Consider the following 26764-nt stretch of genomic DNA (forward strand, 5'->3'; position numbering starts at 1 on the left):
TCAGGTGGTTGTAAAAGATCCCACAGCACCTATCGAAAAGAGTAGAGGAAGCCCTAGCCAAATTTCCCTAAAAGTATAAATACCACCTTGGGTCTCCCCTGAAAAGAGGCTAACAGCCTAGTGGGACTAAACTGGACAACAAAAGATAAATAAAAATAAATTTACTGGATAAGAGAGTTAGCAGATGCTGAGAGTCTAGATCTCTGACAGACAGACAGAGAGACAGTTAGTCAGGGTGTAAACAAGAATAGAGCCAGGAGAAATCTAGGTGCTGTTTTAGGTTGTGCTTAAAGTTAGATGCACAGCTATCCTGTTTTAACGAGATAGACAGGGAGTTCCACTGTCTGGTGACATAGGATGCATATAGTGAGTCTCCAGCTGTATTACAGGATTGGGAAGATATTAGTTGGTTCTGATTACCTGACTGAAGGCAACGTGGTGGAGGAGTAGTGTTTGAGAATGTTTTGTAGAGAAGGGCACATATGTGGTTTGTGTATTATTTTGTGGGCAATTTGAAGTTCAGAGAATGTAAGGTGATTAGACTGTCCTAGTCAGTTGAGCTTCTTTAGTGTTGAGCAGTGGTGCAAACAGTAGGATGCATTAGCTGCAAACTTGGTTATTTTATTAATGTAGGCCTCCAATTTGTTTAGTAGTGGGTGGTTTGAATGTTGGTTAATATGCGTGACGCATAGAGACGTAAGGATGATGCTAAGGATTTTCTTGAGGAATTCAAGAGGTACGACATCCTTTGATAAAGGAAGCCTAGTCTTTGTGAGTTATCTTAATGACCTAGGTAATATGCAGGTCACATTTTAGGTTAGTGTCTATTATGACTCTTAGTAGCTTGGTATTCAATACAGTTTCTGTGGTGGTGGTGACTTTTTGAAGTAATATTAAAGGGTGTACTGGTAGTTGAAAAAGATCTGGACGTGAAAAACCTTAATTTTGTTTTTTTGGTATTTAAAGATTAGCTGATGAGTCTATAGCTGTGATTCTATGGACGTGAAGGAGTCTGATTCATTTGTTGAAGTACTGGAAGGGTTGAGGCTGAGCAGATGATGGTGGCATTGTTAGCATATTGTACTAAGGTGGCAGGTTTGCTGGCTGTGCATAAGTTGTTTGTGAATATATTGAAAGTACTGGGCCTAGAACTGACCCTTGTGGTACACTGATGGAAACAGGGAGGAAAGGGAATAGGTCCTGATTCCATTTTATGGCCTGTTGTTTGCTGGAAGGATAGCTACAGAACCACATAAAAGATGAATGAGACAGTGATAGGGAAGATAGTTCACTGATTAGGTGTCGGTGGGATACTATGTCAGATGCTTTGGAAAGATACAGGAACATGGAGGATATTAGATTACCACTGTTTCTGTTGGTATTTAAGGTTAATGAGAAACTCAGCAGAGTTGCTATTGTGCTGTGGTATACTGGAAAGCCATGTTGTGTGGGGGAGAGGAGTTTGTTGTTTATGAGACAGGTTAGGAGTTGGGAATATATGCACCTTTCCAAAGGTTTTGGACAGAGGGGAGAAAATTGCAATGGGGCAGTAGCTGGAGATGTCTGTGGCTGATCCACATTTGTGAAGTGATATAATGTATGATTTTTTTCCAGGTAGTGGGTACATGGTTTTCTGTGATAGATCTATTTATGAGTATTGTGAATGGGGTATGCCAAGATGTCAGCAGCTAACTTAAGGTACTTGATCTACAAAGACCTAAACTCAGCAGATAAGCTAAGCTGGTACAAAAGACTAATTTCCTAACACATACACCCTTTGTGGATTAAATTTCTACAACATGTCAAAAGTGCAGTCCTTGCTACTTTTGAGGTAAATCTCTACAATTGGATGGGTAGCCACAAATTTTCCTCGAGTCTATTCTGTGGTGCCTTCCACCAAGCACAAGTAAAGTCTTGAATATGGGATACTGGCTAGGCTCAAATAGTTTTTAGACTAACAGTTACTAGGCCCTAGTATTTACCTAAGGATCTAAGAACTGCTGTGCCATAATACTGAAGTCATTTTGTACTAAGAATTTGGATATTTATGTTTTGTCTTACACCAACATTAATGTGACCATGTTGCCTCAATACTACAACACTGTTATTTGTTATTACTAAGGTTACAGCAGTTTTAAGTACAGATTTGTTACAAAAACATCCAATATCTGTTTATGAATGAAGCCATGTCTGAGGCGAATGTAATATTATCTGAGTGGCACACTGCACAGCATCACTGCCTCACAGTGCTTGGGTGTCTGTTTTGACTGTTACCTATAGTGGCTTCTATATAGGATTTTTCAAACCCTCCTGGTGTCCAAATGAATTTTTGTTGGCTGCTCCAGTTTCCTCCTACATCCCAAAGATGTGCTGTAGATGAACTGGTGATCTTCCAAACTGCCTGTAGGTGAGTGCGTGTATGAGCAAGTGTTTGTGTCTTTTGTGATGGACTGGTTTCATGTCCCAGACAAGATTTAATGCCTTTTGTGGAAATTGAACAAGCAATAATGACTTGACAGGGTGTATGTTACTGGTAAAATAACACCCACCCAGGGGTGTTGTAGGGGCCAACACCACAGGCGGAGGGCCTCTACGCCCCCCAGAAAGGCATTATTTCTGCAATAACACACACTCCCTTAGAAGGTATTACTGCACTTAGAGAACAGGCCATCTCTTACATACAAATAAAAACAAATACAGAACAATTTATATATTTGATATAAAATACGACCACTGCCTAATGTTTCAAAATTTTTGTAGCATATGTAAATATTGTTGGATTACCTATTTTACATCCAAAATATACGTTATGTATGTATATAATGTCTACATACACACACACACACACACACACACACACACACACACACACACACACACACGTACACACATTCCTAAGTGCTTGTGCACACGCGCACGTGCTCACACATGTCCAGCAGTTAAAACCATTTTGTTGAATTAATACACCTCAGATGTCTCAGTATGGGCACATGAATGAGAAATGCAAGGCATTGCAATTGCTGTCACTGCATGCTTCTTTACTTCCTTGATTTTGCCACATAATGCTGCTTTGCCCATACAGAGTGGTAAACCACTCAGGACTAATGTCATTCAATAATACCAGACAGTCTGAGACAGAATGGTACACTGGATAGCATTGTTGCCTCACAGCATGAAGTTCACTGGTAAAATTACTGGCTGGGGTGCTTTATGTGCAGAGTCTGCATGTCCTCCCTGTGTTCATGTGGGTTTCCTCCAGGTGCTCCAGCTTCCTTCCACATTCCAAAGATGTGTAGTAGGTGGATTGGGTGTACTCTAAATTGCCACTGGTGTGTGAGTATGCATGCAAGTGTCTGATGTGGTAGAACTGTCGCAGCAGGGCTACCCAGCGGTGTAAACCTTGGCTCTAGATGATTGTCACTGTTGAAGTGACACCCCAACCTCATGTACAAAAATGGGAAAAGGGGATGTGGGTGGATGGGTGGAGTCTGAGACAGAGTATCGCATTTCTAATTTTTCAGTTAGTACATACTCAGTCCCATGCACACAACTGATTGGTGCATGCCTTTGTTTTTTTCTTTTTTTTACTTTACAAAACTCCTAAAAAAATTATGGTAAATCCCTGATGATTCTCCTTAGTCAATAAAGCCAATACATACGAGTTTAAAACTTCTTAATGTTAATGCATGCAGATGGACTGCCTAATGCAATTGAAAGACATTACTTTGTGCCTGAATTTCCCTCTCTCAGTTATGCACTCTATTTGTTATACACACACATGCCCAGCAGTTGCAACCATTTTGTTGAGTGACCACACCTCAGATGTCTCATTATGAGCAAATGAGTAAGGAAAAAAATCACACACACACACACACACACACACACACACACACACACACACACACACACACACACACACAGAAACACAAACATGTTTTTTTTTTTTAATCAATTTGCTATTTTTTAAATGTTACACTCATTAAAAAGCTGTTTAGTGAGTGTAAAAAAACTTTGGCAGTGAAGTGGCTTTTTAGCTTTTCAGTGGACATTAACTGTATAATAGCACCCTTCTGGCGGATGTTCCATGCCATTATATACCAGTATTATTTTTTTTATTTACATTTACTGTATATGTGTTCTAAATGAAAATAAGTCCTGCTGGCACTAAACTATCTGTAAAACAAAATAAATCTCATACAGCTCTTAAATGCTATGGTGCATAAATGTAGCTGCAGTAAGAACAGAAAATAATTTTATGGAGTACTGCATTAAACTGACAGTAAACAGTACACACAAAAAAAGAACCTTATTACTTTTGTCTGCATTGTGCTCAACAACAAGGACAGCACTTTCTTCACATGCAAAGTAAAACAGGTTTGGCTTTCTTAGCTAAGAAGGAAAATTTGAAAGACAAAAAAGAGCCTAAATAAAAGAAAAAAAAACATAACTGGTTAAAAATGGAGAAGCTGAAAATAATTACAGACATAAATGCTCTAAATAAAAATAGCCCAGGGCAACATGCAAAACAACTTGTATCAGTATCCCATAAATCTAAAAAATGCCATTTGAAGTCTAGCAAGCTCAGATAGGTCAATTGCCCTTTGACCTATGGCCTTACAATCTTGATAACACAGAACACTTTGCTGGGAGATATTTTTCTCTGTGTACAAGACTGAGTGTGCTTGTGTGAATATGGCTGTGCTTTGGTTTCCCATGCACCTCAGTGATGTCATTATGAGAACCTGAAAGAGATGGACAGAAGCAGAGTTTGTTGGGGGTGGTTTTGTGAGCTTGACAACAGAGCTTTTCTTCATCAGTAGAGATCAAGATACATACTGGCCTGACAGAGAACAAAAGCCACCATGTGAACAAATCTTCTCAGGGTCTGGGGGAGGGAATAGGAGATATAATGTGTCTCACGTGACCTCTGAGCGAGCCCAGCCCTTCTCTGCTATCTAACCCTGAGGAATAAGAGAAGTACCCTTTACAGAGGGCACTACAACTGGTTCCCACGGAACATAAACTGCTATCAGGTCTCAGCATTATGGTTTTGTTAATCCCTTTTATACTACCTCATTCAAACTCTCCTTTTTTTCTCCTATCAGCTACAGCAACCACAGTCCGGGGTTCTCACTAAGGAAAAGAATCTGTTTTTTTTTTTTTTTCCACACATTAAGCACATACAGATTGTATCACAAATTGATTTATCTTATATCATCAGTTAACAGCACTCGCTTATATGGAAATGTTAACAAGGCAGTATGCGAATATCAAACCAGGAAAGTTAAGGAACTTGCTCAAGAAAAGGCATTTATGTCCCTTCTGGTTAAACGACAGCTTTTACCGTGGGTCTTGTATGCTTTAAGTTTTTTTTTTCTCTCTGTGCTCTTCCAAGTGTGCCATTGCATATAACGAAAACATGTCACTCTAGTAACAGTAAGCAGTGTCCCATTCTTATTCAGTTGAATTTCATTGTAACCTACTCTCTCCTGTTCTTGCCACATTTCTTAAACTATCCGTAGCTTTGTAAGGATGGTTAATAAAGATGCAGGTTTTAAACCTAATAATTCCTGCTCCTTCATGACATGTTACTGCTTTTTAAGTTTGACATTTCTCACTTTCACAGAATTACTCCCTGAGCTCTGCAATGATTTTCCTTATAGATTCGAAATGCCCTGCTGTATTATGACTGCACAGTGTTCCCCTTCCCACAGACTCTGCTAGCTATGCTGGCATCAGTTATGTTTAATGATACACAGAGTAAAAACTGTAGCTAGGCATCATATTTTATTTATTTTACTTTATTTCTCTTTGTTGACTGGGCAAAGCCCATTTTTAGTGGAGGCCGGGGGAGAAAAGATCCATCACAGTACATTTATATTAACAAGTGAATTTCAGACAGTTCTCAGAAAAAACAACAATTACCTTTCTCATAAAAAATAATTATAAGACAGGTATATACAGTGAAGTATTTACTTCAGCAATTGTAGTCTATACAGTTCTAGTAGTTCTAAAATCTTGCTGGAAGTAAATGGATTTATACTGCAAAATGGAAAACATTATTGTAAAAAAGTTTAGTGTTCTTTCATTTCGGTACAGAAAGGTTTGCAAAGAGTTCAAGAGATATAATGAAGTTATAAATATAAAATTATATAGAAGAGACTGCGGTGGTGGTACTGCGGTAGCGTTGACGCCTCACAGATAGACGTTACCCTGTTCGATTCTCAGCTACAGCGTCTTCTGTGTAGAGACATGCGTGAATGGGCGTACCTTCGTTGAAGGTTGTGTGTCAGGGCTGGCAACTTGGCACGTAAAAATCTACTGCCAATCATTAGTGGACTGGAGTTCCGCTGTGGCGACCCCTAACTGGGAAAAGCCAAAAGTAACAACATAAAATTATATAGAAGAGGAGATATTAGTGTTGTACAGCTATTGTACAGGAGGATAGCGAGAGAGCAGGGTACAATATATTAGTTCTATCTAGGCTACCTGTTCCAGACTGGTGTACCTGGAAGGTTTATGACTTAAGTATGCAGGGAATGCATGCAGTGCAGTGAATGCGAGCAGTTAGAAAAAGAAAGATGAGAAATGGTGTTTATGAGGAGAGTAAAGAGAGGTATATTGATTCAAGTACAGGAGGGAAAGTTGTAAGGTGTGTGATGATTGAAACAGTGGAGAGCAGTTAGTGATAATACAGTAAGACCAGGACTGGACAAAGTAATGTTTGAGCTGGATTTTATAGCCTGGAGGGTGTTAATCATTTTTACTTGTGCAGGGATTTGTTTGGAGATGTAATAGGAATACACTAAGTCCCCTGATGAATTATTGGCTTTTCCTAATGCTTAATATAAATGTATCACATAAATCCATGCTATTGTTATGACCTCTTTTTCAGCAGATGAATGCACTCCTGTAACTCTCTCTCATAAATTGCTCAATCTGTCAATGCTGCATTTATTTCTTCCCTCTGTTACTGCAGTTTATCACGGCTTGCTGTAATTTCTGAGGAACTCAGTCTGTTGTTGCACAGAGGTAGCACTATTCTTGCTGACTCCATGTCTTACTGCACCAACCACAAGTCTAAGATTGATGCAATGTATGAAACATTTCTACATCTACAAATGGTTCTGCAAGGGATCAAGCCACCACATACCCTTTATATAATTTATTATGCGTGCAGGATCAGCTTTCATGGAAAAAAATTAAAGAAACAGACTCATAGCATCTTGCTTCTCTTAGATGATGCAAGATTAGAGCTGGAATTATTATCGGTCTCACTGTTGTGTTTACTGTCAAGTCAGTCACAGCAGTGTATGTAGGCTACCATGAGAATACACTCCGGCAGGACTTTGCACTGTGTGTCCTAAAGGCAGATTCTTCCAAAATTGTATCTCAGGCTTCAGCTTTTATCATGTGTGGTAACATTCTAAGTTGTATAGGAACCAGTGCCAGTGGATGGAATGTTACTTATCCATTTACCAAAGTGCAAACAAAAAAACTTATAAGTAATCTGTCACTTTAATTTAACACATAGCAACTAAAAAAAAGACGATGGCCTTGAAACAGAGAGAGAGTGAGCCTTTGGCACCTTAGGCAAGAAATCTGCTTACAAAATTTAGCATACAGTAGGACTAATGTACTCTAGTCATAATGGATATAGAAACTGTTGTCACTTTTTTTAAATACCTTTACTGAATTATCATTTGTGACATCGGCAAATTTATATTTATACAAAAGTAATCAAACTGTATTAACAAGTTAAAATTAACATTATATTTCACATATATTGATACATATTATATCACCTATGCAACATTACATAAATTATTCAATTTCTGCCCCTTTTTTTAAAGAAACATATTTTTTAAAACATCACTTCCGACATAAGCAATCATACATTTATATAAATGAAAACAAACCCCACTGACACACTCCCAGTTGCAAACATTATCCATCACTTATAATGTACCCAGTCATTTTCAGTCAAACATTACATAGCTTATTTATAAACTGCTAGCACTTTTATTAAAAGAAGCTTTCCAGTTGAAAAGCAACTATTCCTAGAGAAAGGGTCATCACACCAACTAAGGTCTGCCCTTTCAATCCTATATGAATATGAAATAAAAGAATCTTGGGTGGAAGGCTTTCTTCAAGGATTCTTCCAAACGTCTTAATCAGAAAACATCAGAGAGTTTGACTGTTTTTTCATTAACTGCCTTTTATCTTATATGGGCTACTAGGTCACTGCATGTATCTTACTGTCACGCTTTATGTTAGTACAGAAATGCAAATTGTTACACAAAATCATTCAACAAGCATCATTCCACAGAAAGGCATAAATATACTTACTTTCTGCACACAGACAGGTTAGCATGAATGCATGTGGGCTAATGTGATGAAACTGAGCCTTGGGGTGCTATAAAGAGAGTGAAAGGTGTATGTCTAATCTTGGGCTGTGAGAATACTTCTTGCATTTATCTCTATGAGCACAATTCCCCTTCCCCTCGACACAACCAAAAGGCAAGCCAAAGTAGCATCTTAAGACAGTTGTAATCAGCAATCTACATCACTCTAACCCTACAACGGTCAGACCCTAACCCCAGTAATCTACATCACTCTAACCCTACAACGGTCAGACCCTAACCCCAGTAATCTACATCACTCTAACCCTACAACGGTCAGACCCTAACCCCAGTAATCTACATCACTCTAACCCTACAACGGTCAGACCCTAACCCCAGTAATCTACATCACTCTAACCCTACAACGGTCAGACTCTAACCCCAGTAATCTACATCACTCTAACCCTACAACGGTCAGACCCTAACCCCAGTAATCTACATCACTCTAACCCTACAACGGTCAGACCCTAACCCCAGTAATCTAACATCACTCTAACCCTACAACGGTCAGACCCTAACCCCAGTAATCTACATCACTCTAACCCTACAACAGTCAGACCCTAACCCCAGTAATCTACATCACTCTAACCCTACAATGGTCAGACCATAACCCCAGTAATCTACATCACTCTAACCCTACAACAGTCAGACCCTAACCCCAGTAATCTACATCACTCTAACCCTACAACGGTCAGACCCTAACCCCAGTAATCTAACATCACTCTAACCCTACAACGGTCAGACCCTAACCCCAGTAATCTACATCACTCTAACCCTACAATGGTCAGACCCTAATCCCAGTAATCTAACATCACTCTACCCCTACAACGGTCAGACCCTAACCCCAGTAATCTACATCACTCTAACCCTACAACGGTCAGACCCTAACCCCAGTAATCTACATCACTCTAACCCTACAACGGTCAGACCCTAACCCCAGTAATCTACATCACTCTAACCCTACAACGGTCAGACCCTACTCCAGTAATCTACATCACTCTAACCCTACAACGGTCAGACCCTAACCCCAGTAATCTACATCACTCTAACCCTACAACGGTCAGACCCTAACCCCAGTAATCTACATCACTCTAACCCTACAATGGTCAGACCCTAACCCCAGTAATCTACATCACTCTAACCCTACAATGGTCAGACCCTAACCCCAGTAATCTACATCACTCTAACCCTACAATGGTCAGACCCCAACCCCAGTAATCTAACATTTGCTGAAATAAATGTTAGAAGCATAACAAATAAAATTGCTGACTACATTCCAAGATTACCCAACATAAGCCTGATTATATCACTGTAACTGAAACTTGCTTAAACCCAGCATAAACAATTCCAAAATTACACTTTCCTGCTACATCATCATCAGTAATTACCATATAAAGAGGAAAAGTGGCGCTGTTGCTTTAATATTTCTCAACAACTACCACATTTTCCCTTACAACAAACCAATACCGAAATTCAATTCAGCAGAGCTTCTTATAACTTTCCTGAAATTAAACAATTATAAACAGATACATATTACAGTTCTATACATCTCTCCTGGTGACAATACAGCTATACTGGAATATATCCTACACCGGATATCCATAGTTCCACAAGAAGTAATACTACTAGGTGATGTGAATGTCAGTTGGTTGGACATAAACACCATCTCCCCTGCATCTAGCATGAACATACTTGGTGTCATACAACTAATTAATACCCTCATGCATTACAGCAAGACGTCAAATTTCCTATTAAACTGGCTCCCAGTATCGGACCCTAGCAAATACACCACCTCAGGTACAATGTCTGACTGTCTCAGTAATCATCTCCCAGTCTGTACAACCAGACAACTCACACATCCAATTAAACAGCATGTTTATAAAACAACACACAACCTTTCCAAGTTTAAAAGGTTCGTTACCTATCATCTACTGACTGAAACTTCCTAAAATCCCTTGCCTTAGATGATGCTGTGATGAATTTAAGACAACTTTCCTGAATATCCTAAATAGCCTTGCAACTCCCAGGAGGAGGATACTAAAAACAAATGATGTAGTTTGGCTATCCAAAAAGAGTAGAATGTTAATCCAGGACAGAGAAAAGGCATGGAAAGAACGGCAAAAATATAAAACACCGCAATGTCTTGCAAACCACAGAATGCTTTTCAATTCTACTAAAAAGCAAATTAATGAAGACAAAAAAGCTATACTATAACAACTTTCGGAATAATAGTCAAAAAAATCCTAAAAAATTCTGGACAGCCATTAAAGAAATGTTGCATCCCGGCCATAAATTAACCCTAACTCCTCTTCCAATAACTCATCACTTGAAAGCGCAATGCAATTCAACTCTTATTTCACAGATAGTGTTCCATCTCTAACCAAGAATTCCCCCTACATCTAATCCTAACCCTGCCTAAGAGCCATATTCACTTTCACCTTCAAACCTGTGCCCACATCCTACATAAAAATACTTTTAAATGAACTGAAGCCAGGCTCTACTTCATGTGATGACCTTCCAAGTGAACACCTTAAAACAGCAGCTGATAGCATTGCCTACCCTGTCTCAATCCTTATAAACAGAACAGTTCAGGAATCCCATGTTCACTCTCTCTAGAAAAAGTTGCATGTTATCCCTCTGCATAAAGGAGGAAATTCAACAGACATTACTCACTTTAGACCTATTGCAATCTTATCCTCCTTCTCCAAAAGACCTGAAAAATGTATTCAAAAACAATTGCTAAACTATCTCCTGCAGGAAAAACTCCTATCCCCCACACAACATGGCTTCCGTCCTTCCCTTAGTACTAACATTGAACTTCTAACCTATACAGATACTGTTAATAACACTAGAGATAAAAGTAAACTAGTCTCCTCCTTATTTCTAGACTTATCTATAGCCTTCGACAGACTTTGTCACAGCAAATTTCTACTACAAATGCACTCATTAGGTCTCTCTCAGCTCATCCTTCTATGGTTCAGAAGCTACCCGCCCAATAGGTATCAGTCAGTAAAATGGCACTTCATGCTCCCTCCATAGCTCCTAGTCACCACTGGTGTACTACAAGGCTCTATCCATACAACAGGCCACCCTAATACAATACAGATGATTCCACTCTCATCTGCACATCTGACAACATGGTACACCTCCAAAAAATTACACAGGAAGCTTTTACAGCAAATGAAACATGGCTTTGCAACTCACAGCTCATGCTCAACCCTAAAAAAAAATGCTATATTTTTCCCCAAATCTTTGCCACTACTTATCTCCTTCCCACACTTATTTATGGTGCTCCCATCCGTACTAACCTTCAGGCATCACAAAAATCTAAATTTTAGTAATGCTATAACAAAGTTGCTAAATTTGCAGCAAATACCCCTTTCAGAATCCACCACTGCATAGCACTTAAAAACCTAAATTGGTTAGAACTACCCACTCAACTAACATATACACAGCTTCTTACCACCTTAAAAATGACCCAGAATCCATCTGCTTGTCCAGCACTAAATAAAATTCCACACAACTATGTTCCTAGTTGGTCATTATAATCCAATGACCACAAACCTGTCAAATCTGCTAGGCATTGTCTGTACTCGTACCATGCTGCTAAGGCTAAGAATTCCTTATTTCTATCCATCAGATCAGCACCCTCCCGACGATCCTTCAAAACCACTCTGAAAGGCTACCTAGCCAAAAGCTGGTGCTGTTCTTGCTCAAGACCAGGACAAACTATAAACCTAAATGTGGACAAATACCTATTCATACCTTACATCTCCTTACTCCCCTTCTTCACTTCCTTACTTCTATCAATTTTCTCCCCTGGCTTTCTCTCTAAATATACCATAAGCCTACCTTTCTCTCACTTTGTATTGCAATTTCTATTTGTATTATACTAACTAACCTTTACTTTCTCTGTAAACTGGCTAAAATTTCTCTAACTATTAAATCATTGTCATATAACTTGCATCTACTCTTAACCAATGTTGTCATATTATGTCTAATCTGGTATAATTATTTAAACTGCATTTGATTTTTGTATTATTTTTGAAGACAGTAAAATTATTCAAATGTTCTGTAATACTTAGTAGTTTTTCTCCCCAGACCTCAGTTGAATATGAGTTCCTATAGAGATGGAATTTCCCAGTAATCAAATGTCATTAAATAAATAAATAAATAAAATAAATAAATAAAATAGATAATGTATGTGTGTGCACGTGTATATGTGCTCACGTGCATATTCACACACCTACACAATACAGTGAGTATACATATACACACACACAATACAGTGAGTATGTGTGTGCGCTCATACACAATAAGTGTGACACTTAATTTTACAAGTCAGAAAAAAAATGGTTTGTACATAGCAAATGTCATACTTTGGTTACATACCAAGTAAGGTGCACTGGTTTATACTAACTGCTGAAAACTTATAGGTCAACATTTATACTAACCGCAAAAAACTTATGGGTCAACATCCCTGCTTCCCATTTTCTCTATACAACTTTTTCATGTTGGTGTACAGTTTGGCTATTTTACAAAAGGGATGCATATGGTGGACTGACTAATATCCTAAAGGTCAATTCAAAGCCCATCTGTTTGTATGATACACAGAATCCTCACCAATTCACACTTCTGTTATCTGACTTATGCCCAAAGGGTAAGCATACTTTTTTTTTTTTTAATAAAGTCATTTAAGGCACTGTAGAGAAGTGGAACATAAGGAGGGGCATCTTCAAACACCAAATTAAAATCAACACTCTTCTATTTCTTTTGCCCTATATTACACAGAAAAAGCAGGTCCATTCAATAGCCTAGAATAATTATATACGTTAAGCCAAGAGAAAAAAAGAATATGTAACAACAAACTAAAACATGCCTAAAAATGTCTCTGCAGGAAGATATGCATGAGAAATGTCCACGGAATAGTGACAACATTCCAGCCCACTAAGTGTCAGACAGCATTTTTTGGAGGGGTGGGGGCTGAGTCTTGTCTGTAAAAAGAGATGGGCACCATAACAGTATCCAGAAATATCAGGGAGAGCTTCTGCACAGCAGTAAAGATATTTTAAACCGCATTAATCCATACGAAAGTACTGCAGCTGTCTGGTATTCAGAGTGCAGTCTCAAACTATATTTCAAGATACTTCCCACTTCACATATATCACATAGATGTGAGTTTCACAGTACAGAAACAAGACCTGAGGTATAATGAAGGCCAGCTATTCCCTTTATGAACACCTGGTAGTCTCTGAGGGATTTGCCTTACATAGGCATTTTTCTCCTTATGAGCTGAGGGTTACAACATCTAGGTATAATGCAGTGAGCAGAGGATATTACACAAGTATGCGTAGTGCATATACTAGTCAAAAGCAGCATAAGCACATAAGACACGTAATACACAGTCACATGACATACATAATAAATTGCTGCAACAAAAGGGTTACAGGAGTGGCCATTTTCTCTAAGAACAAAAGAAAGTGCATTCCTTCAGATGCAAGTCTAAATGACTATTAAAATCCTACAGATACTTTAATATACTATTACCTGTCTTCAAGTTTGAGGATTCAGTTCACTGAGATGTGAAAGACCTAAACCCACTCTAGATCCACAATCACCATCTACCCTTTGTATACTGTCTACCATTCCTGTGTTTCTCTGTCACCCGCTTCATACTTCTAACTCATTTCTTTTCCATCTACAATTCTCAACTACTAACCATACAATGTAAAATAGCATTACTCTAGCTTTTAACACACTCACTGCACATTCCTTCTTTCCTGACTTCTACACACACAGCCATCACTACCATCACATTCTTCCATGTGATAGTAACTTCCTGCACTACTTCCAACTTCTTACTAACCTCTTCTCTCTAACTGGCTAAGGCATTAGTTTCTAACTAAAGTAATGAAATCACTGTTATATTTTTATATCTTGTATCTAATTTTTCTGTGTCAACATTGTTTTTCAATATGTTTTGTATGTAATTTGCCGTGGAGCTTTTCTCCCCGGGCCTCCACTGAAAATGGGCTCATCCTAGGCCAAGTGGACTTTCCCTGGTCAACAAATGCAATAAATAAATAAATCAAACATTCTCTAAGCTCTAAATATGGAACACTGCCCAAACTCCACACCCCAATCCCACTTATCAGTTGCTCTTGAGGATACCAATGTATGCAGAGCTGTTCATATCTTAATTACATTGTCCCACTTGTTTCAACCTTCTGACCTCCCACAGTAGCAAACATCTGGAAATGTACAGCATAACATTCTACAGCAACAAGTTCTGAAGGGTGATGTACAGAATATGTTAATCACTAACATATTTCTTCGAAAACATATTCAGACATCTGAGCTGCATGCATCCCTTCCTTATCAAAAATCTCACAGCGAACTACTCGGAGTCATTAACTCTGATAAGCAGAGGTCAGGAACTCCAAGTAAGCTACACTAAATAAAAAGGTGCCCTGCAATACAACTACCCACCCACATGCAGCCAATTAGCACGAGGGAGATGCATTCACTATTCAACATAGGCAGCAGAAGACGCTATGGGCCTCCATTCTACTTCAGCACTATGGCTTAGCAATCAAAACACACACAAACACAAAAAGGCCAAGTACACAAAACCAGGCCACATTCCTTACAACATATGAGCTAATTAAAGATTCCTAAAAGAGTCTCTTGAAATAGTAAGAATTGCTGATAGTTTTAATAACATCTAAAACCATAAATGGACTAGCTGACAATATACAAGCAGAGGGGAATGTGCAGCTCTGATATTTACATTATAACTACAACCATAAAATCTTGAGAGATATAAACAGGGACTAGAATGCCTTTGCTTTCCAAAGGTGTGCAAACAGATATAAATCCCTTCTGTAATAACTTGACAGTTATGAAGGTAGGAGCACTACCAGTCTACAAAAACAACATTCTGAAATAACCTGAAAACAAATCAAATCTTACAATATTTACTATCTGCACACTACCAATCTGATTTACAAAGGTATGGACATGTTACAGCATTCTTTTCCTAGACACTCCCTTAATAGAATGCTATGTTATTGTTGTTGTTTGTCTTTTGGCTTTTTCCCGGTAAGGGGTTGCCACAGCGGAACTCCGGTCCGCTAATGATTGGCAGTAGATTTTTTTACGAAACACCGAGGTGCCAGTTCGACGCCCAGCCTTCAACGAAGGCATGCCCATTTACGAACGCATGTCTTCCGAACACTACCCAACCGCGGGGAGGACATGCAGACTCCACACAGAAGGCACTTCCAAGCCAAGCCGAGAATCGAACGGGAGAACCTCTTGCTGTGAGGTAACAATGCTACCGGCGTACCACCGCGTACTATAATTGTACTTTCTACTTATGACTTACACTGGCTTAGAAGTGTCCATGGTGGGAGATGAGGGGGTGGATTTTAATGGGATATATTTCACTTTTGCTCTAACATCGGTAAAGTGACAGGACTCAGTGGTAAAATTATGTACAGCAATTGACATTACAGATACCACACCACCTTTGAATAAGGGTTTAGCTATATGACTGTGGCAGAAAGTGCAGGAGAACACAAAGTTACTGACTGGTTACTTTCTAAAGCAACTGAAAGTAACAACCCCTTGAAGTTGGGTATGACTCAATTATACAGCTTTTGATTCAAAAACTTTGCTGTTTCTGCATTTTATTTTGTTAATAAGGATGGCTCACTTGACATTTTTCTTGAAGCTGAAAACTCCTGCCATGATATCATGCAGATTAAACCCACAATACCTCACTAACTAAATCGATATATACAGATCAAGACAGTAGTTAGGCATACTCACTGTACTCGAATGAGTACATTTCTTTTCTATTCATATACAGAATAAAGCTGCATGGACAAACTTTGTAAGAATTAAAAGAAAACATATTGTTGTTCACTGCTTTTATCCCTCACCAATGGGACTTCATCAGAACAATAAAATGCATCTCTCCCAAACCATTTATATCCTCACTAATTGGTCGCACGACATAAAACATAAATCACTTTATCATATAGTGTTCTCGCAAATAAAAATATAACATTAAAAACGATTATAGATATCAGAAAAACGGACGATAAAAGCTTGTTGTATCATATTTTTGCAGATTTTGCAACTACCTTATGGAATATCTTCTAAAACAAAAAAAATAAAACCTTTTTGTAGTTTGTACGTTGTCGTGAATGCCTACACAATGCATTGGTAGTATTTCACAAACTGAAAAGGAAGGTGATTGGAAAACTAAATGACAGAACTGAGAATATTATTGGCAGACACTTTTGAATGCTGCAGAATTCCCCAGTTTAAATTACTTTATATCCATCAATGGTATTCTGGTTGCAAAATCTGCAAGCATATGACGCAATAAAGTTAATTCATTGTTTGCTTTTAACATGTATTAGTGTTTTTTGTTGCAGGTTTTTGGCTACAAGTACATTTTTTTTCTAACCATCTCTCAGAAATGTTATGACTCAAACAGCATAGAAATTTTCGAACCTGTCTAAACTAGTGTGTATTGTATAAAGCTTTGCAAAACATGTTTATGTGATACAAATGCACCAATAAAAATAGTATTTTAAGGTTATAAGTGGCACTAGTTTAAAACAGTTTGCCCCTTTCCTTAGTGCATAGGAGCAACATTTTGAAAACTGAGTACTTTTTTATATGATAGGTGGGTGGTGGGGGTAGCAACACGAGGACTGAGTACAAGATATAAATTTCGGGCTACTCCCCTGGTGCATTCTGATGCTAACTACGCCAGCTGGTGTTTGTTACATCTTAGGAATAAAAGCTGTCAACCAGGTCTTGCAGGTGAGATTTGTTGCATTGACAAGTAATATATGTAATGAAGCAGTAAAGAAGCCACAATGTAAATAAGGTGCTGCTCTGCAAAGTAGTTTTTTTTTTTTTTTAACAGAATGGTTTGCATGCGTATGTAAATCATTATCAAATGCCTACCATGACATAACTTTGTTGGGTGTGGTTATATAGGCAAGCAGAATAAGCACTGAACCAAAAAGTCAAGCAACATTATTCATTATATTTACAAAACCACTTGCAGCTTTAATATGAGGAATATACATTGAAATTAAATTAATTATAAAAGAAAGAGGCTACAGAAAGTGAGCAATACACTGAATGTAAACCCCTTTGTTGTAAGATGAGTTGCCAACTAGCTAACAAACTGGACATACACGATCAAAGTGGATGACTACACATCAACCAACAGACCTGTTATCAGTGGGGTGCCACAGGGGTCAGTTCCGTTACCCCTGCTATTTGGTATATACTTCTCAGAAGTTCAGGTCAAAACTAAGGAATTGTTACTGAACAAGTTTGCAGACAACTGCAAACTATGTGCAATCACTGAATCCCCAAATGATGTCAGTATACTCCAGGAAGGTCCCATGCAGACTAGTGACTGGTCTTATTAGTCACTGTCACAAACTGAATGCAAAGAAATGCATCCTCATTCCCTTTGGCACAATGTCCCTTCACACTATCACCTCAACAACAATACCGTAAGTACTCATCAAGTGGTATGGGACCTGGGATCATAGGTTGACTGCGACCTTAACTTCGACCACCATGTATCTACCATAGTAAGGAAAGCTTTCCATGTAGCGCACTTGATTAATAAAGGCATTGCCTAGAGAGCAAAAGAAGTTATAACCCCCTATAGTCGGCACCTATCTGGCCCATAACTGTGTATAACATCCCATTCGGCATGTACCGTACTAAGCACCTGCAGCAAGTACAGACACCTCAGAGGTTTCTAACAAAGAAGATCAAGGGGCTCCAGCATGTGCCTTAGATAGACTGACTAAAGTCCCTGTCACTATACTCCGTATCATATAGACTTCTTAGGGCAGAGTTATGCCTGGCCTACAGAACAATCCAAGACCCAAACCTAAGGAACTTGCTGCATATCTGTAAACCAAACAGGTCTAGCTCTACCCATTCCACGGACTTAAATATGGTCTGCGACTTAAACTGGACATGCTGGAGGACAGATTCATCTTCCAGCGACTGCTGCATCTTTAAAACAGGCTACCAATTCATGTGAAACAGAACACCTCTGTGACACTGTTCAAGAGGAAACTGGACGAGTGGATGGGGCACAGTAAATTCTTACCAGGGATAGCGCTCACAACCCTCCTGGATATGGTCAGCCATCATTAAATGTAATCTTGGATATCAACTAGCACTTCTGTGGTATTACATTGGGTTGAAATGACCTCCAGGTTAATAACCTAGTAATCTCCTATGATATGGCACAGGGAACAGCTACAAATACTGCTTCAAGCTTTGTAGTTTAATAAATAGAATGTTACACAGAGTCACTAATCTTGGAATATAATTTCTTTAAATCTCACACTTAGCAGCAGACTGCAGGAAAATCAAGATGCAGCATTGACAAAAATGAACCAAAACTACTGTTTATTAGTATTGACTCAGCCTGCGGAGAACTAGGCCACAAAGTACTTGACATGAAATACAACAAATAATCATGCAGCTACAACTGCAAAGTACTAATAAGGGGTTTAAGAATGAAAATATTTAACCTAGTTTGAGAGGTGCAGGTTTCTTGTACTCATTCTGAAGTACATTTTCCTCTTCTGCACCAGTTCTGATTAGTTCTTTTCTAGAAAATGAAATGAAAACACTACTAATCAGATTAATAAAAAAAAAAACATCTGCAGGGAGACAAACTAGTGAACTGAAAAGCCGAAGCTCATCATTTTTAGCAATAAGATACTAAGCAAAATTCAAAACAAGTGAAAAGGACCGAGCCAACAACCACCAACGCAGTACAAATAATTTTAGAGCTAAAAGGAATACAATGCAATAGATTTGATTTCTACTGAAGAAAGCAACAACAGAAAGGACATTCTGCATAGGTATGTGACATCTTGGTGAATCAAGTATATTCCACTTGCCTGCATTTTTTAAAGCTTAAAAGCCTTAGTGACTCCTGTAGGCATTTCTCTAGAATCATCCAGCAGGCACCTATTGCCATTTAACTCTGCCTTTTCATATTTGCATTAATAATTGCAAAGCCATATTATATTGCAGGTAATGAAATGTTTCATCATAAAGCTGACATGATGAACCATGCATCGGCAATGATACACAGGCTCATAAGTAGTTACTAGGCATGCAGTCTGCAAGACCATACAAGAACCTAGCCCACATTCCCTATTGCCCCAAGTGACTTTAGGAAGGTCACACCATAGGCAAATGAAGGTGGAAGGTGTGGGAACATGAGTGAAATTCTTGGCTAGGCTTATAAGGGCTTCCAAGACAATAGCCTCATATCATCCTATGAACCTATGAAAGACTCAAATCCTGTACCCTGGCACAAGAAGCAGTTCTTTAACAAGTCATGACTTTAGTCCTCAGTGGTAACTGCCATGGTGCTGTCATGACTTTTATCCAGTAAAGCTGAAGACAGAATAATTGCTGTTCATTCACTAATTACGCATATTGTCAATTGTTGTATCGTTGTAAATATTTCAACAGTGAAGCAACACAGAATTGCTTAGTCTCATGAGAAAGCTCACAGAAAGATTTACTGCTGACTGTGGCATAAGGCAACTGTAGGGGTCAACTTCTAATTACCGAAATACCACTTATCTGAATCACACTAAACTGAGACAACACTGAACCTTCACTTAAATGAATGTTCACATCAACGGAATTTTAAACAAGGAAAGGAGGGAGTTGGCCTATATGGGTAAATTTGCCTTTTTCCCCACTATACTGCAATCTTGGAGTTGGTATATATAATTAAGGGGGGTGTGGGTGGTACAGCCTCCAACATTGGGGGTGTGAGGGGTAAAGCCCCCATCTGGGTGGTTTTGACATACTTCAGTGTGTTTGTTGTTGAATGTTGGCCAACTGCTTCCTTGCCCTGTTTAAAATTCCAGTGATGTGAACATTCAGTGTTTTCATCTCAATCTAGTGAGATTCGGGTAAGTGGTATTTTGGTAATTTGAAGCAGACCCAGCTATAGAGGAGTATGGTACAGCTCCACCCTCCTCAACTCAAAAAGGAAGGTCATCAAGGAGGCCTGCCACATTCATTCAAGAAAGCATAAAGAACAACACATGGAGTGCTAAACCTCTGACTTTAAATGCGATACTAGCATTCAATGATAGTATGGCAGCATTGCTATCGATCAGCTGCTACCAACTGCACTTCCTGTCAACTTGCACCTGGGGTGCCTCCCTTCTTCACCCCACTATTGCTACACTTCTGTTGATAGTATTTATATAATTTGAGCAGTTATTTAGGTACAGAGAAAAATATCCACCTGCCTGTACTGGAGAGAGAAAATACTGGATAATGCTTGGTTTTGGGAGATGCCTCTTGGTAAGGATCCCCTGTGGCAGTGGGTGCCTCCTTTTCTTGTAGTCCTACGGCACTCCTCATTTCAGCATCCTATTGGTTTAAAGTTCCTGTAGGAAGCAAATCTGTACTCTTTAAGCTTAGAAAGAAGACAGTTGCTCAGTCCAGTTCGAATTACAAGTTTCTTTATTGGCAGATGAGCATTGCTTTGTTATTTAGATACTGTAAATTGTCTGAAAAATATTATTTACTGTTCTTATATTGACTTACAAAAGCCAGCTTAAGAGTTTAATCTAATGAAGGGTGAAAATGTAAAGCTGAGGTTGTGTTGAACAGTTTGCTCTTTATGCTTCTTTATCACCACCGTTCTAGAGAGATGAACATTTGATTAACCTGCAAGTTCATAACTTAATATCTGATGTTGTTAATCTTCATTCATTCCTTACTGATGGGTATCGGTTCCTTCCTCGGAGCCAAGTCGGCCATTATAACAAGCTTGCGCCAGCCAAAAAACTCTCGAGCTAATCTTACCCATAGTACCCATCTCTCTGTCGCCTCAGATCTTGTTTGCCGCTTATACTATCAAGATGTGTCAAGTCACCTCTCAAGCTAAGTCTTTATTTATTTACATTTGTTGACCGGGAGTGTCCGACTGGACGTAGGTCCATTTTCAGCGGAGGCCCGGGGAGAAAAGCTCCACAGTTAAAATAAACAGACAGTAGTTACATTGGATTACATAGCAATTAACAATATAACATAGCAATTACTTAAAACATATTTACAGATGAAGAACATAAGTACATCAGTAGACAACTAGAATCTTTATCTGTGAAGTACATAACAGACATTAACAAATGTTACAATAAGAAGTTCCTGCTGTATAATAAGTACTAGGCTTATGAGCATCTGAGCTTGCTATAATCAAGGTAGTTAGTGGAGTGGAAAGAAAGGTAGTGGTTGGAAGGGGTGGGTGATTTTAGAGTGGGAGTTGCAAGGGCATAGCCAGCATGTTTTTAGGTGCGCTTTTAGTAAAGTTTTGAAGTGGGTGCATGATGGTACGGAGGTAATTGTGGGTGGGAGGGAGTTCCATAATTTGGCTATGGTGCAAGAGAATATTGCTTCACCAGCAGAGTTATTGGCTTTAGTGATCTGAAAGTGATTTTTGTTGCTGGATCTTAGTGGTCTGGTGGTGCAATGGGGTTGGAGTAGATTCTGGAGGGATGGGACATTTAGTGGATGGTTTACTAGTTTGTGGGCGAGTGAGAGTTGATACCATTGAAGGAGGTGAGGGAGTTCAAGCCAGCCCAGTTCAGCAAGTGAGAGACAGTGGTGACTATGGTAGGATGCCCCTGTGGCGAATTTGGCGATTTTGTTGTAGCAGTTCTCTAGCTTGTTTAGATCGCATTGCCTTAGGTTGGTATATATTGGAGAGGCATAAAGTAGGGTGGAGATAAGGTGGGAATTTGCTATTGAAATATTTGCTGCTTTGGTGAGAAGTTGCTTATTTCTGTATAACGCTCCTAGTTTTTTGTGGACTTTTTTTATGGTCATGGATATGTGAATGTCAAATTTTAGTTTATTGTCTATTTCCACACCTAGCAATTTGGTGTGTTCAGTTGGGTATATAGTGGTGTTGTCTTTTGCTGGGATGTTAAAGCGAGAGTTGTTTTGAGTATGTTTGGTGGATTGGAAGATGAGTAGTTTAGTTTTGTTTGGGTTGAGTACTAATTGGGCATCGGATAACCAAGTTTCAACAGAGGAAAAGGCTTCGTGTGTGACTTTTTGCAGTTTGGGTAGGGACTGGGCTGAGCAGATGATGGTTGAGTCATCTGCGTATTGTATGAGTCGTTTAAAATTTATATTCCTAAAAACTCCTTTTATTGGTTACCTGTAAAATCTCTTCCCTGTTAGTCGTTTACAGTTTGCTTACTTTTTAATGACTCCTTTTACTTTCTTTACCAAGTCTGTGGTATTCTTCGTACCATTGCTGGTACAGGCCTCCCTCACCTCTGAGGTATTTCCCAATACCATTGTTGGTATTGCCCTCTCTTCCCCTTCATTTCTTACTTCCTCTACCTGTGGGGTATTTCTTGTTTACCTTTGTTTAAAAAAAAAAAAAAAAAAAAAAAAAAAAAAACTTTTCTCTCTTAACTGTGTTAGTGTGTAATTTGTTTACTTTTGAGTATAGTAGAAACAGGTGCTCACTGTATTTTTTTTTCATGATGGCTGATAAGAAAGGAACTACAGGTTTTAAACAGTGTGATAAGTGCGGTAGAAAAATGCCAAATTCAGACAGTCACTTATCTTGTGTTTATTGTCTCAGGGTACAGCATTTGAAACTTGAACCTCCTTGCGACATATGCAAGGCCTTTAGCGCCAGTACCTTGACTATAAGAAAAAATAAACTGATCCTTAAGGGCCTTCTTAAAACTACTTTCTAGGAGGCTATTTCTGAGATGGAGGGCTCAACCCCTCCTAAAAAAGAGCTCAAGAAGAGAAGCCATTCTGTTCCTTCATCACCAAAATTGGTTAAATCATCTGAACCAAAGACAAAAATACCTAAATTGACACCAGAGATCTCGGCATTGGGCATTCAACTCCTTTACAGTGCTGTCCTCAATACCAACACCTCAACCAGCAACTATGGTGTCGCCCTCGGCACCAACATATCTACCTTCTACTACAGTACCATCGTCAGCACTAATGCTGCAAGCACCCCCCATGGTGCCTCTTATGTGTACTGAACCACCAGGAATTTCATCTCCCATAGCAACAGGACAGACACTCCTTTCGACACCAAAAATAGTTCTTCCAACTTTGGTCACTGCCCCCCCCCCCCAATAAATCTTGCTGGTCCTTTGGCCATGGTGCTAAAAGGTAAGGTGTTGCATCGGACCAGATATTCCCCGTTGGCAGATCCCTGTTTTGGACAGCAGTACAGCCCTTTTTTAGAACAACCTGATTCTCCATCGGGGATGTCAACCCGTTCCTCCAGAAGCCTTTTGTAATTCGATATAGTGAGACTTGTGGATCAGCTATTGGTGGCCGGAGGATTCCCAACTCCTTCCAAATCCTCCCTCCCACCTGGAGCCAAGGAATTTTCTCCACAGACTCAGACATACATTCCTCCTTCGATCTCTTTGGAGGTATCGGAGCCCTCGACACAGACACCTATCCCAGTACTGACCTCTTTGGTTCCATTGGTAGATCTTACCATGGCACTGGAGCCTACCCTATGGACTTTGACTCAATCGGAGCTGAGCCATCCTCGGGATTGTGACTGGGCTGTCAAGCAACATGACCCCAAATACAGCACCTATTTTTTCTTTGGCACCGTCTATCAGTTGTCTTTCTCGGTTCTGGGCTCCCACTCCTCTTCAGGTGGGCCCGCTTTCCAGGTGATGGAGAGGGCACTTGCCTCTGCAGGCCCACAGCTGGTCCCTTTGGTGGTGGAGACTCATATTTACTTATCCTCTGAGCCACAGCTGACACAGTCCACTACTCTAGGACAAAGAGCATGGGAACCTCAAGGCACTCTTCCACAAGGTACCCGCTCTTCAGAGTCCTCCTCAGATCCCCCACTGAGGAGGTACCATGCAAGAGATCATATAAGAGGAAGCATGTGGATTCCCCCAAGGAATCCCTCACTGAAAACACAGACTACAATGAAGGGGAAGGGTCCTCACAGTCGCCCCCTGAGGATGTCTCATTTGGAGACGTACTGGAAATTTTAAAGCAACGGGGAGACTGGAAGCCCACCAACCCTTCCTCTGAGGAGTCTGTATTCTTGCAAGCTTTCCATGCTGAGCCCTCTACTTCTTGGGTGACCCTGCCTGTAGATAACCTGGTGCAGCCCATCGTGCAATGTGCATGGAGGAATCCTGACACTGTTGAACCTATCCCCTAGAGACCAGATAACATTTCTCTCCACCGGAGGACAGTCCCCACTGATCCAAAGGCCTACCAGTAGATGCTATAGTGGTGGCGATGGCCACTAAGAAACGGCTCATCAAGGAGAGCCATACTGTCCATCTTCTGAACAGGTTGTCTCAGGCCATTTACAGGTTAAGGAAGCAACTGTTCTATTCATCGACCTTTGCCATCAGGTCCTTGAATTACTTGGCACACTTTACCAGGCTCCAGAGAGACCAAATTTTGGAACTCTCAGATACTCTAGCAGAAGTAGTCTCTGATGAGGTACACGACAAAGTTGCCACTCAGCTTGCCAGCCTGGAATCTATATCTAACTCATCCATGTGGTTAATCTATCATACAAATGAAAGGGGCGGCTAGAGCAACGGGTGTAGGCGTTGTCATGAGATGTCACACCTGGATGCACCTATGTGATTTTGTGGACCCTTTTAAGTCTTCCTTTCTCAATGCTCCAGTGGAAGCTTCTTCCCTTTTTGGCCCAAAAGTGAAAGACACATTGTTGAAAAGGATGGCAAACCATGGCTGTTGTGGGTGTGCATTTTTCCACCCCCAATGATCTTACTCCAGGAATCAGAGAAGTTGAAAGACCTTTCCATGACACACGTGGTGAGTTTACCCCCCCGCCCCGGGGCAGAGGGGGGAAACTCATCTAGAAGACACCCCCACAGAGGCAGTGGGGATCTGTGTAATCAGGGATCCAGAGACTCTTTCTCTGGACAGCCTTACCAGCACTCCTGAAGAGCAGCCTGATTGCTTACCTCTGGAAGCAGTCGGGGAATGGTTTTCCCTTCACCATCTTGCCTGGCAATCCATAACGACATATTCGTGGGTGCAGAGGATAATTACCAGAGGTCATCACATCCCCTTCGACCTTTACCCAAAGCCACAAAGGCGAAACCCCAAAGTTCCACCCAGTCAGAGGGAAGTAACAGCACAAGAAATTCAAAAGCTGCTTCAAAAAAAGCCTTCCAAACAGTCCCACTAGACCAGATAGAATCCAGGTTTTACTCAAGGTTCTTTTTAGTGCCAAAAAAGACAGGGGACTGGAGGCCAATCCTGGACCTCAGTATCTTAAACAAATTTGTCAGACAGACAAGATTCTGGATGGTCATGGTTCAGTCTATCCTTCCGTTTCTAGAGAAAGACGACTGGATGTGCTCAATGGATCTTCAGGATGCGTATAATCACATATAAATGGACAAATGCTCCAGAAGATTCCTCCGCTTTCAGCTGGGAGCCAATCACTATCAATTCCGGATGGCCACAGTTCAGTCTATCCTTCAGTTTCTGGAAAAAGATGATTGGATGTGCTCGATAGATCTTCAGGATGCGTATAATCACATAAAAATAGACAAATGCTCCAGAAGATTCCTCTGCTTCCGGCTGGAAGCCAATCACTATCAATTCCAAACGCTGCCCTTTGGTCTCTATACGGCCCCCAGAGTGTTCACCAAATGCATGGCAGTGGTAACAGCTCACTTGAGACTGCAAGGATGCCGGATATTTCCATATTTAGATGTACCAAGCATCTACTAGTTACAGTCTTACATTACACTCTACAGCTAGTAGCATCCTTAAGGATCTCAATAAACAAGGACAAGTGCAAGTTGACCTCTTTGCAAACTCTGGAATTCACAGGGGCAACTTTCACCACCCAATCTTGCCTAGTCTCCCTCCCACTGCACAGACTAGAAAGACTTGGATCTCAACTCCGGGTGATACTCTCTCAGGACAATGTTCCAGCTCAGACAGTTCTTCAGCTATTAGGATCTACGGCAGCATTGATTACAATAGTTTACCTGGCCCAACTACACGAGACTTCTTCAGTAGCTTTTACTAACACAATGGTCTCACCCTTTTTTGATTTCTCCAAGTCTTTTGGGTTTCTAATACCATGACAGGAATGGACCCCATTCCTAAGTCAGAGTACAATTAAAGTTCATGAAATTAGTATTATTTCACTCTTTGATGTTGATGATGAGATCAATAGATATGTGTGGAGTCCCACAATTGCAGATCTATACATGTAATCAATTTTAAGGAGGCCC

The sequence above is a fragment of the Protopterus annectens genome, chromosome 16.part0 (assembly GCF_019279795.1).
Source record: "Protopterus annectens isolate FY-2018-M chromosome 16.part0, PAN1.0, whole genome shotgun sequence".
NCBI lineage: Eukaryota > Metazoa > Chordata > Ceratodontiformes > Protopteridae > Protopterus > Protopterus annectens.